This window comes from Oncorhynchus kisutch, linkage group LG13 (assembly GCF_002021735.2).
Source record: "Oncorhynchus kisutch isolate 150728-3 linkage group LG13, Okis_V2, whole genome shotgun sequence".
Lineage (NCBI taxonomy): Eukaryota > Metazoa > Chordata > Actinopteri > Salmoniformes > Salmonidae > Oncorhynchus > Oncorhynchus kisutch.
In genome coordinates this window covers 75,975,081-75,986,270 of record NC_034186.2, presented here as the reverse complement: position 1 = coordinate 75,986,270, position 11,190 = coordinate 75,975,081, and positions in this window count along the sequence as shown.

Here is an 11,190-nt window from a genome sequence, read left to right as displayed (position 1 = left end):
GGTCAGTAATCCAGAGAGGGACAGAGGTAAAGGTCAGTAGACAGGCTCAGGGACAGGCAGGGGTCGATAATCCAGAGAGGGACAGAGGTAAAGGTCGGTAGACAGGCTCAGGGACAGGCAGGGGTCGATAATCCAGAGAGGAACAGAGGTAAAGGTCAGCAGACAGGCTCAGGGACAGGCAGGGGTCGATAATCCAGAGAGGAACAGAGGTAAAGGTCGGCAGACAGGCTCAGGGACAGGCAGGGGTCGATAATCCAGAGAGGAACAGAGGTAAAGGTCGGCAGACAGGCTCAGGGACAGGCAGGGGTCGGTAATCCAGAGAGGGACAGAGGTAAAGGTCGGCAGACAGGCTCAGGGACAGGCAGGGGTTGATAATCCAGAGAGGAACAGAGGTAAAGGTCAGCAGACAGGCTCAGGGACAGGCAGGGGTCAGTAATCCAGAGAGGGACAGAGGTAAAGGTCGGCAGACAGGCTCAGGGACAGGCAGGGGTCGATAATCCAGAGAGGAACAGAGGTAAAGGTCGGCAGACAGGCTCAGGGACAGGCAGGGGTCGGTAATCCAGAGAGGGACAGAGGTAAAGGTCGGCAGACAGGCTCAGGGACAGGCAGGGGTCGGTAATCCAGAGAGGGACAGAGGAAAAGGTCGGCAGACAGGCTCAGGGACAGGCATGGGTCAGTAATCCAGAGAGGGACAGAGGTAAAGGTCGGCAGGCAGGCTCAGGGACAGGCAGAGAGGTCAGGCAGGCGGGCTCTGAGTCAGGACATGCAAGGGTCAAAGCCAGGAGGACGAGAAAAGAGAGCCTGGGAAAAGCTCTCCTGAGCTCTCTGGGGCAGGTTTTCATCAAGGATCTCTCTGTACTTTGCTCCGTTCATCTTTCCCTCAATCCTGACTAGTCTCCCAGTCCCTGGCACTGAAAGACATCCCCACAGCATGGTGCTGCCACCACCATGCTTTACCGTGGGGATGGTGCCAAGTTTCCTCCAGAAGTTACGCTTGGCATTCAGGCCAAATAGTTCTATCTTGATTTCATCAGACCAGAGAATCTTGTTTCTCATGGTCAGAGTCCTTTAGTTGCCTTTTGGCAAACTCCAAACGGGCTGTCATGTGTCTTTTACTGAGGAGTGACTTCTGTCTGGCGGAAGCTTCTTACTGTAACCAGTGCCTGTAATCTGGTTCAGGTTATTAATAAACCTACCAGGGTGTTTACAAACACTACAGGAACAATATCATCCACATGCCTCAATCACATGTTTACTAATACTGTAGAACTTTGTTCTAAAGCTGTATCCGTACCCATTGGATGCAGTGATCACAATATAGTGGCTATATCCAGGAAAGACAAAGTTCCATCAGCTGGGTCTAAAATAGTGTATAAGATTTTGCTGTGACTCTTATGTGGATGATGTTAAAAATATTTGTTGGTCTGATGTGATTAATGAGGAGCATCCAGACGCTGCACTTGATGAATTTATGAAATTGCTTCTTCCAATTATTGATAAACATGCACCTGTTAAGAAACTGACTGTTAGAACTGTTAAGGCTCCATGGATTGATGAGAAATTGAAAAACTATATGGTTGAAAGAGATGAGGCAAAAGGAGTGGCTAATAGGTCTGGCTGCACATCTGACTGGCTGACTTACTGCAGATTGAGAAATGATGTGACTAAACTCAACAAAAGAAGAAGAAACTTCATTATGAAGTCAAGATCAATGATATAAAGAATGATGGAAAAAAACTTTGGAGTACTTTAAATGAAATGATGGGCAGAAAGACAAATTCATCTCCATCTTTCATCGAATCGGATGGCTTATTCATCACAAGACCATTTGATGTTGCTAATTATTTAAAAGATTATTCGACAAAACAGTAAGCAATTATATTCATGCATAAAAATAAACTAATTTATTTATTTATTTATTTATTTTACCTTTATTTAACCAGGTAGGCAAGTTGAGAACAAGTTCTCATTTACAATTGCGACCTGGCCAAGATAAAGCAAAGCAGTTCGACAGATAAAACGACACAGAGTTACACATGGAGTAAAAACAAACATACAGTCAATAATGCAGTATAAACAAGTCTATATACAATGTGAGCAAATGAGGTGAGAAGGGAGGTAAAGGCAAAAAAAGGCCATGATGGCAAAGTAAATACAATATAGCAAGTAAAATACTGGAATGGTAGTTTTGCAATGGAAGAATGTGCAAAGTAGAAATAAAAAAATAATGGGGTGCAAAGGAGCAAAATAAATAAATAAATAAAAATTAAATACAGTTGGGAAAGAGGTAGTTGTTTGGGCTAAATTTTAGGTGGGCTATGTACAGGTGCAGTAATCTGTGAGCTGCTCTGACAGTTGGTGCTTAAAGCTAGTGAGGGAGATAAGTGTTTCCAGTTTCAGAGATTTTTGTAGTTCGTTCCAGTCATTGGCAGCAGAGAACTGGAAGGAGAGGCGGCCAAAGAAAGAATTGGTCTTGGGGGTGACTAGAGAGATATACCTGCTGGAGCGTGTGCTACAGGTGGGAGATGCTATGGTGACCAGCGAGCTGAGATAAGGGGGGACTTTACCTAGCAGGGTCTTGTAGATGACATGGAGCCAGTGGGTTTGGCGACGAGTATGAAGCGAGGGCCAGCCAACGAGAGCGTACAGGTCGCAATGGTGGGTAGTATATGGGGCTTTGGTGATAAAACGGATTGCACTGTGATAGACTGCATCCAATTTGTTGAGTAGGGTATTGGAGGCTATTTTGTAAATGACATCGCCAAAGTCGAGGATTGGTAGGATGGTCAGTTTTACAAGGGTATGTTTGGCAGCATGAGTGAAGGATGCTTTGTTGCGAAATAGGAAGCCAATTCTAGATTTAACTTTGGATTGGAGATGTTTGATATGGGTCTGGAAGGAGAGTTTACAGTCTAACCAGACACCTAAGTATTTGTAGTTGTCCACGTATTCTAAGTCAGAGCCGTCCAGAGTAGTGATGTTGGACAGGCGGGTAGGTGCAGGTAGCGATCGGTTGAAGAGCATGCATTTAGTTTTACTTGTATTTAAGAGCAATTGGAGGCCACGGAAGGAGAGTTGTATGGCATTGAAGCTTGCCTGGAGGGTTGTTAACACAGTGTCCAAAGAAGGGCCGGAAGTATACAGAATGGTGTCGTCTGCGTAGAGGTGGATCAGGGACTCACCAGCAGCAAGAGCGACCTCATTGATGTATACAGAGAAGAGAGTCGGTCCAAGAATTGAACCCTGTGGCACCCCCATAGAGACTGCCAGAGGTCCGGACAGCAGACCCTCCGACTTGACACACTGAACTCTATCAGAGAAGTAGTTGGTGAACCAGGCGAGGCAATCATTTGAGAAACCAAGGCTGTCGAGTCTGCCGATGAGGATATGGTGATTGACAGAGTCGAAAGCCTTGGCCAGATCAATGAATACGGCTGCACAGTAATGTTTCTTATCGATGGCGGTTAAGATATCGTTTAGGACCTTGAGCGTGGCTGAGGTGCACCCATGACCAGCTCTGAAACCAGATTGCATAGCAGAGAAGGTATGGTGAGATTCGAAATGGTCGGTAATCTGTTTGTTGACTTGGCTTTCGAAGACCTTAGAAAGGCACACCTAATAATGAAAGAAAAGCAGTGCAAGTTTGAATTTTTTTAAGTGTGACGACCCTCCCACTCTGTCTGCTGTATTCTCTCTCTCTCTTGTTGTTTCCTTATTAGGATGCCGGTGGGCGGAGTTGGGAGGGTCGTCAGCTACATGGGAAACACCCGGGCCCGGTGTGTCCCAGGATAAATACACCACTTCCCCATTCATGGAGAAGACTCTCTCCATACAGACACCTTTACAGATTTTGTTGTGTTTCTTGGTGGTTTTTGATTGGTTGCTTTGGCATCTTTCAACACCCTGCATTATCACATTCATGCAAGCAAAACACTCACTTACATTACTGATTACACACACCATTGTATATTATACTTAGTTACTGTATTTAATAAATATATGTTTTGTTACTCCTTATCTCCACGTTGTCTCCCTTTTGTTACAGGTTTTGAGCCGGTTCATGACATAAAGTTAGTGTGGGAGAAGTGGAACAATTATTGTTAAAGATCAATAATGACAAACATTGACAACTTAGATGGAAAGCTACTGAGGATGGTGGCTGACTCTATAGCCACTCCTATCTGTCATATTTTTAATCTGAGCCTAAAGGAAAGTCTTTGTCCTCAGGCCTGGAGGGAAGCCAAAGTAATTCCACTACCCAAGAGTGGTAAAGCTGCCATTACTGGTTCTAACAGCAGACCTACAAGCTTGCTGCCAGCTCTTAGAAAACTGTTGGAAAAAATAGTGTTTGACCAAATACAATGCTATTTCTCTGTAAACAAATGAACAACAGACTTTCAGCATGCTTATAGAGAAGGGCACTCAACATACTGCAATGACACAAATGAGTGATGATTGGTTGAAAGAAATGGATAATAAGAAGATTGTGGGAGCTGTATTGTTAGATTTCAGTGCAGCCTTTGATATTATTGACCGTAACCTGTTGAGAAAACTGAAGTGCTATGGCTTTTCAACCTCTGCCATATTGTGGATTCAGAGCTATCTAATATATCTCAAAGGGTTTTCTTTAATGAAAGCGTTTCTAATGTCAAACATATAAAGGGTGGTGTACCGCAGGGCAGCTCTCTAGGCCCTCTACTCTTTTCTATTTTTACAAATGACCTGCCACTGGCATGAAACACAGCGTGTGTGTCCATGTATACTGATTCAACCATATACGCATCAGCAACCGCAGCTAATGAAGTCACTGAAACCCTTAACAAAGAGTTGCAGTCTGTTTAGGAATGGGTGGCCAGTAATGGGTGGCCAATAACTGGTCCTGAATATTTCTAAAACTAAGAGCATAGTATTTGGTACAAATCTTTCCTTAAGTGCTAGACCTCAGCTGAATGTGGTAATGAATGGTGTGACTGTTGAACAAGTTGAGGAGACTAAATTACTTGGTGTTACCTTAGATTGTCCTGGCTTAGGAAGACCACCAAAAACTCAGACATTTTAATTCCAAACTACAACATTTTCAGACAAGATAGAACTGCCAAAGGGGGCGGTGTTGCAATCTACTGCAAAGATAGCCTGCAGAGTTCTGTCCTACTATCCAGGTCTGTACCCAAACAATTTGAACTTCTACTTTTAAAAATCTACCTCTCTAAAAACAAGTCTCTCACCGTTGCCGCCTGCTATAGACCACCCTCTGCCCCCAGCTGTGCTCTGGACACCATATGTGAACTGATTGCCCCCCATCTATCTTCAGAGTTCGTGCTGCTAGGCGACCTAAACTGGAACATGCTTAACACCCCAGCCATCCTACAATCTAAACTTGATGCCCTCAATCTCACACAAATAATCAATGAACCTACCAGGTACCTCCCCAAAACCTTAAACACGGGCACCCTCATAGATATCATCCTAACCAACTTCCCCTCTAAATACACCTCTGCTGTCTTCAACCAAGATCTCAGCGATCACTGCCTCATTGCCTGCATCCGTAATGGGTCAGCGGTCAAACGACCTCCACTCATCACTGTAAAACGCTCCCTGAAACACTTCTGCGAGCAGGCCTTTCTAATCGACCTGGCCGGGGTATCCTGGAAGGATATTGATCTCATCCCGTCAGTAGAGGATGCCTGGATATTTTTTAAAAATGCCTTCCTAACCATCTTAAATAAACATGCCCCATTTAAGAAATTTAGAACCAGGAACAGATATAGCCCTTGGTTCTCCCCAGACCTGACTGCCCTTAACCAACACAAAAACATCCTATGGCGTTCTGCATTAGCATCGAACAGCCCCCGTGATATGCAGCTGTTCAGGGAAGCTAGAAATCATTATACACAGGCAGTTAGAAAAGCCAAGGCTAGCTTTTTCAAGCAGAAATTTGCTTCCTGCAACACTAACTCAAAAAAGTTCTGGGACACTGTAAAGTCCATGGAGAATAAGAACACCTCCTCCCAGCTGCCCACTGCACTGAAGATAGGAAACACTGTCACCACTGATAAATCCACCATAATTGAGAATTTCAATAAGCATTTTTCTACGGCTGGCCATGCTTTCCACCTGGCTACTCCTACCCCGGACAACAGCACTGCACCCCCAACAGCAACTCGCCCAAGCCTTCCCCATTTCTCCTTCTCCCAAATCCATTCAGCTGATGTTCTGAAAGAGCTGCAAAATCTGGACCCCTACAAATCAGCCGGGCTAGACAATCTGGACCCTTTCTTTCTAAAATTATCTGCCGAAATTGTTGCCACCCCTATTACTAGCCTGTTCAACCTCTCTTTCGTGTCGTCTGAGATTCCCAAAGATTGGAAAGCAGCTGCGGTCATCCCCCTCTTCAAAGGGGGGGACACTCTTGACCCAAACTGCTACAGACCTATATCTATCCTACCGTGCCTTTCTAAGGTCTTCGAAAGCCAAGTCAACAAACAGATTACCGACCATTTCGAATCTCACCATACCTTCTCTGCTATGCAATCCGGTTTCAGAGCTGGTCATGGGTGCACCTCAGCCACGCTCAAGGTCCTAAACGATATCTTAACCGCCATCGATAAGAAACATTACTGTGCAGCCGTATTCATTGATCTGGCCAAGGCTTTCGACTCTGTCAATCACCATATCCTCATCGGCAGACTCGACAGCCTTGGTTTCTCAAATGATTGCCTCGCCTGGTTCACCAACTACTTCTCTGATAGAGTTCAGTGTGTCAAATCGGAGGGTCTGCTGTCCGGACCTCTGGCAGTCTCTATGGGGGTGCCACAGGGTTCAATTCTTGGACCGACTCTCTTCTCTGTATACATCAATGAGGTCGCTCTTGCTGCTGGTGAGTCCCTGATCCACCTCTACGCAGACGACACCATTCTGTATACTTCCGGCCCTTCTTTGGACACTGTGTTAACAACCCTCCAGGCAAGCTTCAATGCCATACAACTCTCCTTCCGTGGCCTCCAATTGCTCTTAAATACAAGTAAAACTAAATGCATGCTCTTCAACCGATCGCTACCTGCACCTACCCGCCTGTCCAACATCACTACTCTGGACGGCTCTGACTTAGAATACGTGGACAACTACAAATACTTAGGTGTCTGGTTAGACTGTAAACTCTCCTTCCAGACCCATATCAAACATCTCCAATCCAAAGTTAAATCTAGAATTGGCTTCCTATTTCGCAACAAAGCATCCTTCACTCATGCTGCCAAACATACCCTTGTAAAACTGACCATCCTACCAATCCTCGACTTTGGCGATGTCATTTACAAAATAGCCTCCAATACCCTACTCAACAAATTGGATGCAGTCTATCACAGTGCAATCCGTTTTATCACCAAAGCCCCATATACTACCCACCATTGCGACCTGTACGCTCTCGTTGGCTGGCCCTCGCTTCATACTCGTCGCCAAACCCACTGGCTCCATGTCATCTACAAGACCCTGCTAGGTAAAGTCCCCCCTTATCTCAGCTCGCTGGTCACCATAGCATCTCCCACCTGTAGCACACGCTCCAGCAGGTATATCTCTCTAGTCACCCCCAAAACCAATTCTTTCTTTGGCCGCCTCTCCTTCCAGTTCTCTGCTGCCAATGACTGGAACGAACTACAAAAATCTCTGAAACTGGAAACACTTATCTCCCTCACTAGCTTTAAGCACCAACTGTCAGAGCAGCTCACAGATTACTGCACCTGTACATAGCCCACCTATAATTTAGCCCAAACAACTACCTCTTTCCCAACTGTATTTAATTTTAATTTATTTATTTATTTTTCTCCTTTGCACCCCATTATTTTTTATTTCTACTTTGCACATTCTTCCATTGCAAAACTACCATTCCAGTATTTTACTTGCTATATTGTATTTACTTTGCCATCATGGCCTTTTTTGCCTTTACCTCCCTTCTCACCTCATTTGCTCACATTGTATATAGACTTGTTTATACTGCATTATTGACTGTATGTTTGTTTTTACTCCATGTGTAACTCTGTGTCGTTTTATCTGTCGAACTGCTATGCTTTATCTTGGCCAGGTCGCAATTGTAAATGAGAACTTGTTCTCAACTTGCCTACCTGGTTAAATAAAGGTAAATAAATAATAAATAATTGTAAACTGTCATTGTCAAAACATATAGATTCAATGGTTGTAAAGATGGGGAGAGGTCTGTCCGTAATAAAGAGATGCTCTGCTAAATTGATACCACACTCCAGAAAGCCAGTTCTGCAGGCTCTAGTTTTGTCTAACCTTGATTATTGTCCAGTCGTGTGGTCCAGTACGGCAAGGAAAGACCTAGTTAAGCTGCAGCTGGCCCAGAACAGAGCGGCACGTTTTGCTCTTAATTGTAATCAGAGGGCTTATATAAATACTATGCATGCCAGACTCTCTTGGCTAAGAGTTGAGGAGAAACTGACTGCATCACTTCACCTTTTTATAAGAAACATTAATGTGTTGAAAATCCCAAATTGTTTGCACAGGTAACTTACACACAGCTCTGACACACACACGTATCCCACCAGAAATGCCACCAGGGGTCTTTTCATAGTTCCCAAATCCAGAACAAATTCAAGAAAACATACAGTATTATATAGTATTATATAGAGCCCTTCCATCTCATATTGCTCAAATAAACAGTAAACCTGGTTTCAAAAAACAGATAAAGCAACACCTCATGGCACAACGCCTCTCCCCTATTTGACCTAGATAGTTTGTGTGTATGCATTAATATATAGGCTATGTGTGCCTTTTTAAAAATGTATGTAGTTCTGTCCTTGAGCTGTTCTTGTCTATTGATGCTCTGTAATATGTCATTATGTATTATGTTTCATGTTTTGTGTGGACCCCAGGAAGAGTAGCTGCTGCTTTTGGGAATACTAATAAAATACCAAATTCCTCCACCTTACCTGACACCCTAGACCAACTTCAATTTCCATACCGCCCCAATAGATCCACAATCGATGCAATTGCCATTGCACTGCACACTGCCCTATCCCATCTGTACAAGAGGAATACCTACGTAAGAATGCTGTTCATTGACTACAGCTCAGCTTTCAACACCATAGTTCCTTCCAAGCTCATCACTAAGCTGGGCCCTGGGTCTGAACCCCACCCTGTGCAACTGGGTCCTGGACTTTCTGACGGGCCGCCCCCAGGTGGTGAAGGTAGGAAACAACACCCTCACTATGCTGATCCTCAACACAGGGGCCCCACAAGGGTGTGTGCTCAGCCCCCTCCTGTACTCACTGGTCACCCATGACTTTGTGGCCACGCATGTCTTCAACTCAATCATTATGTTTTCAGACAACACTACCGTTGTAGGTCTGATTACCAACAATGACGAGACAGCCTACAGGGAGGAGATGAGTGCCCTGGTGGAGTGGTGCCAAGAAAATAACCTGTCCCTCAATGTCAACAAAACTAAGGAGCTGATCATGGACTTCAAGAAACAGCAGAGGGAGCACACCCACATCGACGGGACCGCAGTAGAGAAGGTGAAAAGCTTCAAGTATCTTGGCATACACATCCCTGACAATCTGAAATGGTCCACCCACACAGACAGTGTGGTGAAGAAGGCGCAACAGTGTCTCTACAACCTCAGGAGGCTGAAGAAATAAGGCTTGGTCCCTAAGACCCTCACAAGTTTTACAGATGCACCATTGAGAGCATCCTGTCGGGCTGTATCACAGCCTGGTACGGCAACGGCACCGCCGGCAACCGCAGGGCTCTCCAGAGGGTGCAAACTACCTGCCCCCCAGTACACCTACAGCACCCGATGTCACAAGAAGGCCAAAAAGATCATCAAGGACATCAACCACCCGAGCCATGCCCTGTTCACCCCACTATCATCCAGAAGGAAAGGTGAGTACAGAGCTGGAACAGAGAACAGAGAAACTGAAAGACAGCTTCTATCTCAAGGCAATCAGATTGTTAAATAGCCATCACTAGCCAGCTTCCACCCAGTACCCTGCCCTGAACATAGTCACTGTGACCAGCTGGCTACCACCCAGTTACTCAACCCTGCACCTCAGAGGCTGCTGCCCATGTACATAGTCATGGAATCACTGGTCACGTTAATAATGGAACACTGTTCACTTTAATAATGTTTACATACTGTTTTACTCATTTCATATGTATATACTGTATTCTAGGCAATGCCACTCCAACATTGCTCAACGTAATATTTATAATTCCATTCTTTTACTTTGAGATTTGTGTGTACTGTTGTGAATTATAGATACCACTGCACTGTTGGAGGTAGGTAGGAACACAAGAATTTCTCTACACCCTCAACAACATCTGCTAAATATGAGTATGTGACTAACATTTGATTTTGGCTATCATTTTTAGTGGGTGAAAATAGGTTGTAATCTTATTGATCAACATATACACCAAATATTACCCAGTTCTCCACATTGAAATGATGTGGTGGTAAACACAAACATAAACAAACTCATCAGGGAATCCTTAACATGATACATTGAATGTCACACATAGTCTAATCTCTCATGGACAGATCTACGTAAACACAACTGGTACCGTAGAATCTGTATGAGGCTGAACAGGATGTGTAGGATAACGAGCACCAGTAGTTCTGCTTTTGGGTTTTTTCCTCACTGGTTATTTGCACAAATCACGATTTCACAGGTGTCAGCATCTTTCGAATTTTGAAGGGAGGGGATATTCTGCCCGTAACTTGCAAAAAGAGAGGTTGGAGCTCCTCGTTCCGGTTCTCCTCCTCGTTCTAGTACAATTACCTGGGTGAACAATTACCTGGGTGAACGATTACCTGGGTGAACAATTACCTGGGTGAACAATTACCTGGGTGAACAATTACCTGGGTGAACAATTGCCTGGGTGAACAATTACCTGGGTTAACGATTACCTGGGTGAACAATTACCTGGGTGAACAATTACCTGGGTGAACAATTGCCTGGGTGAACAATTGCCTGGGTGAACAATTACCTAGGTGAACAATTACCTGGGTTAACCAAGATTACACATATCCCTTTGTTCCCTGTAATATTAACTCATGATACACAAATAATTGTATTTATACTTTATTGTATCTTTGTGAGGGTGACTTCGTGGATGAATGTGTGTCAGTGTGTCTGTCTGTCTGTCTGTCTGTCTGCCTGTCTGCTGCAGTTCTGA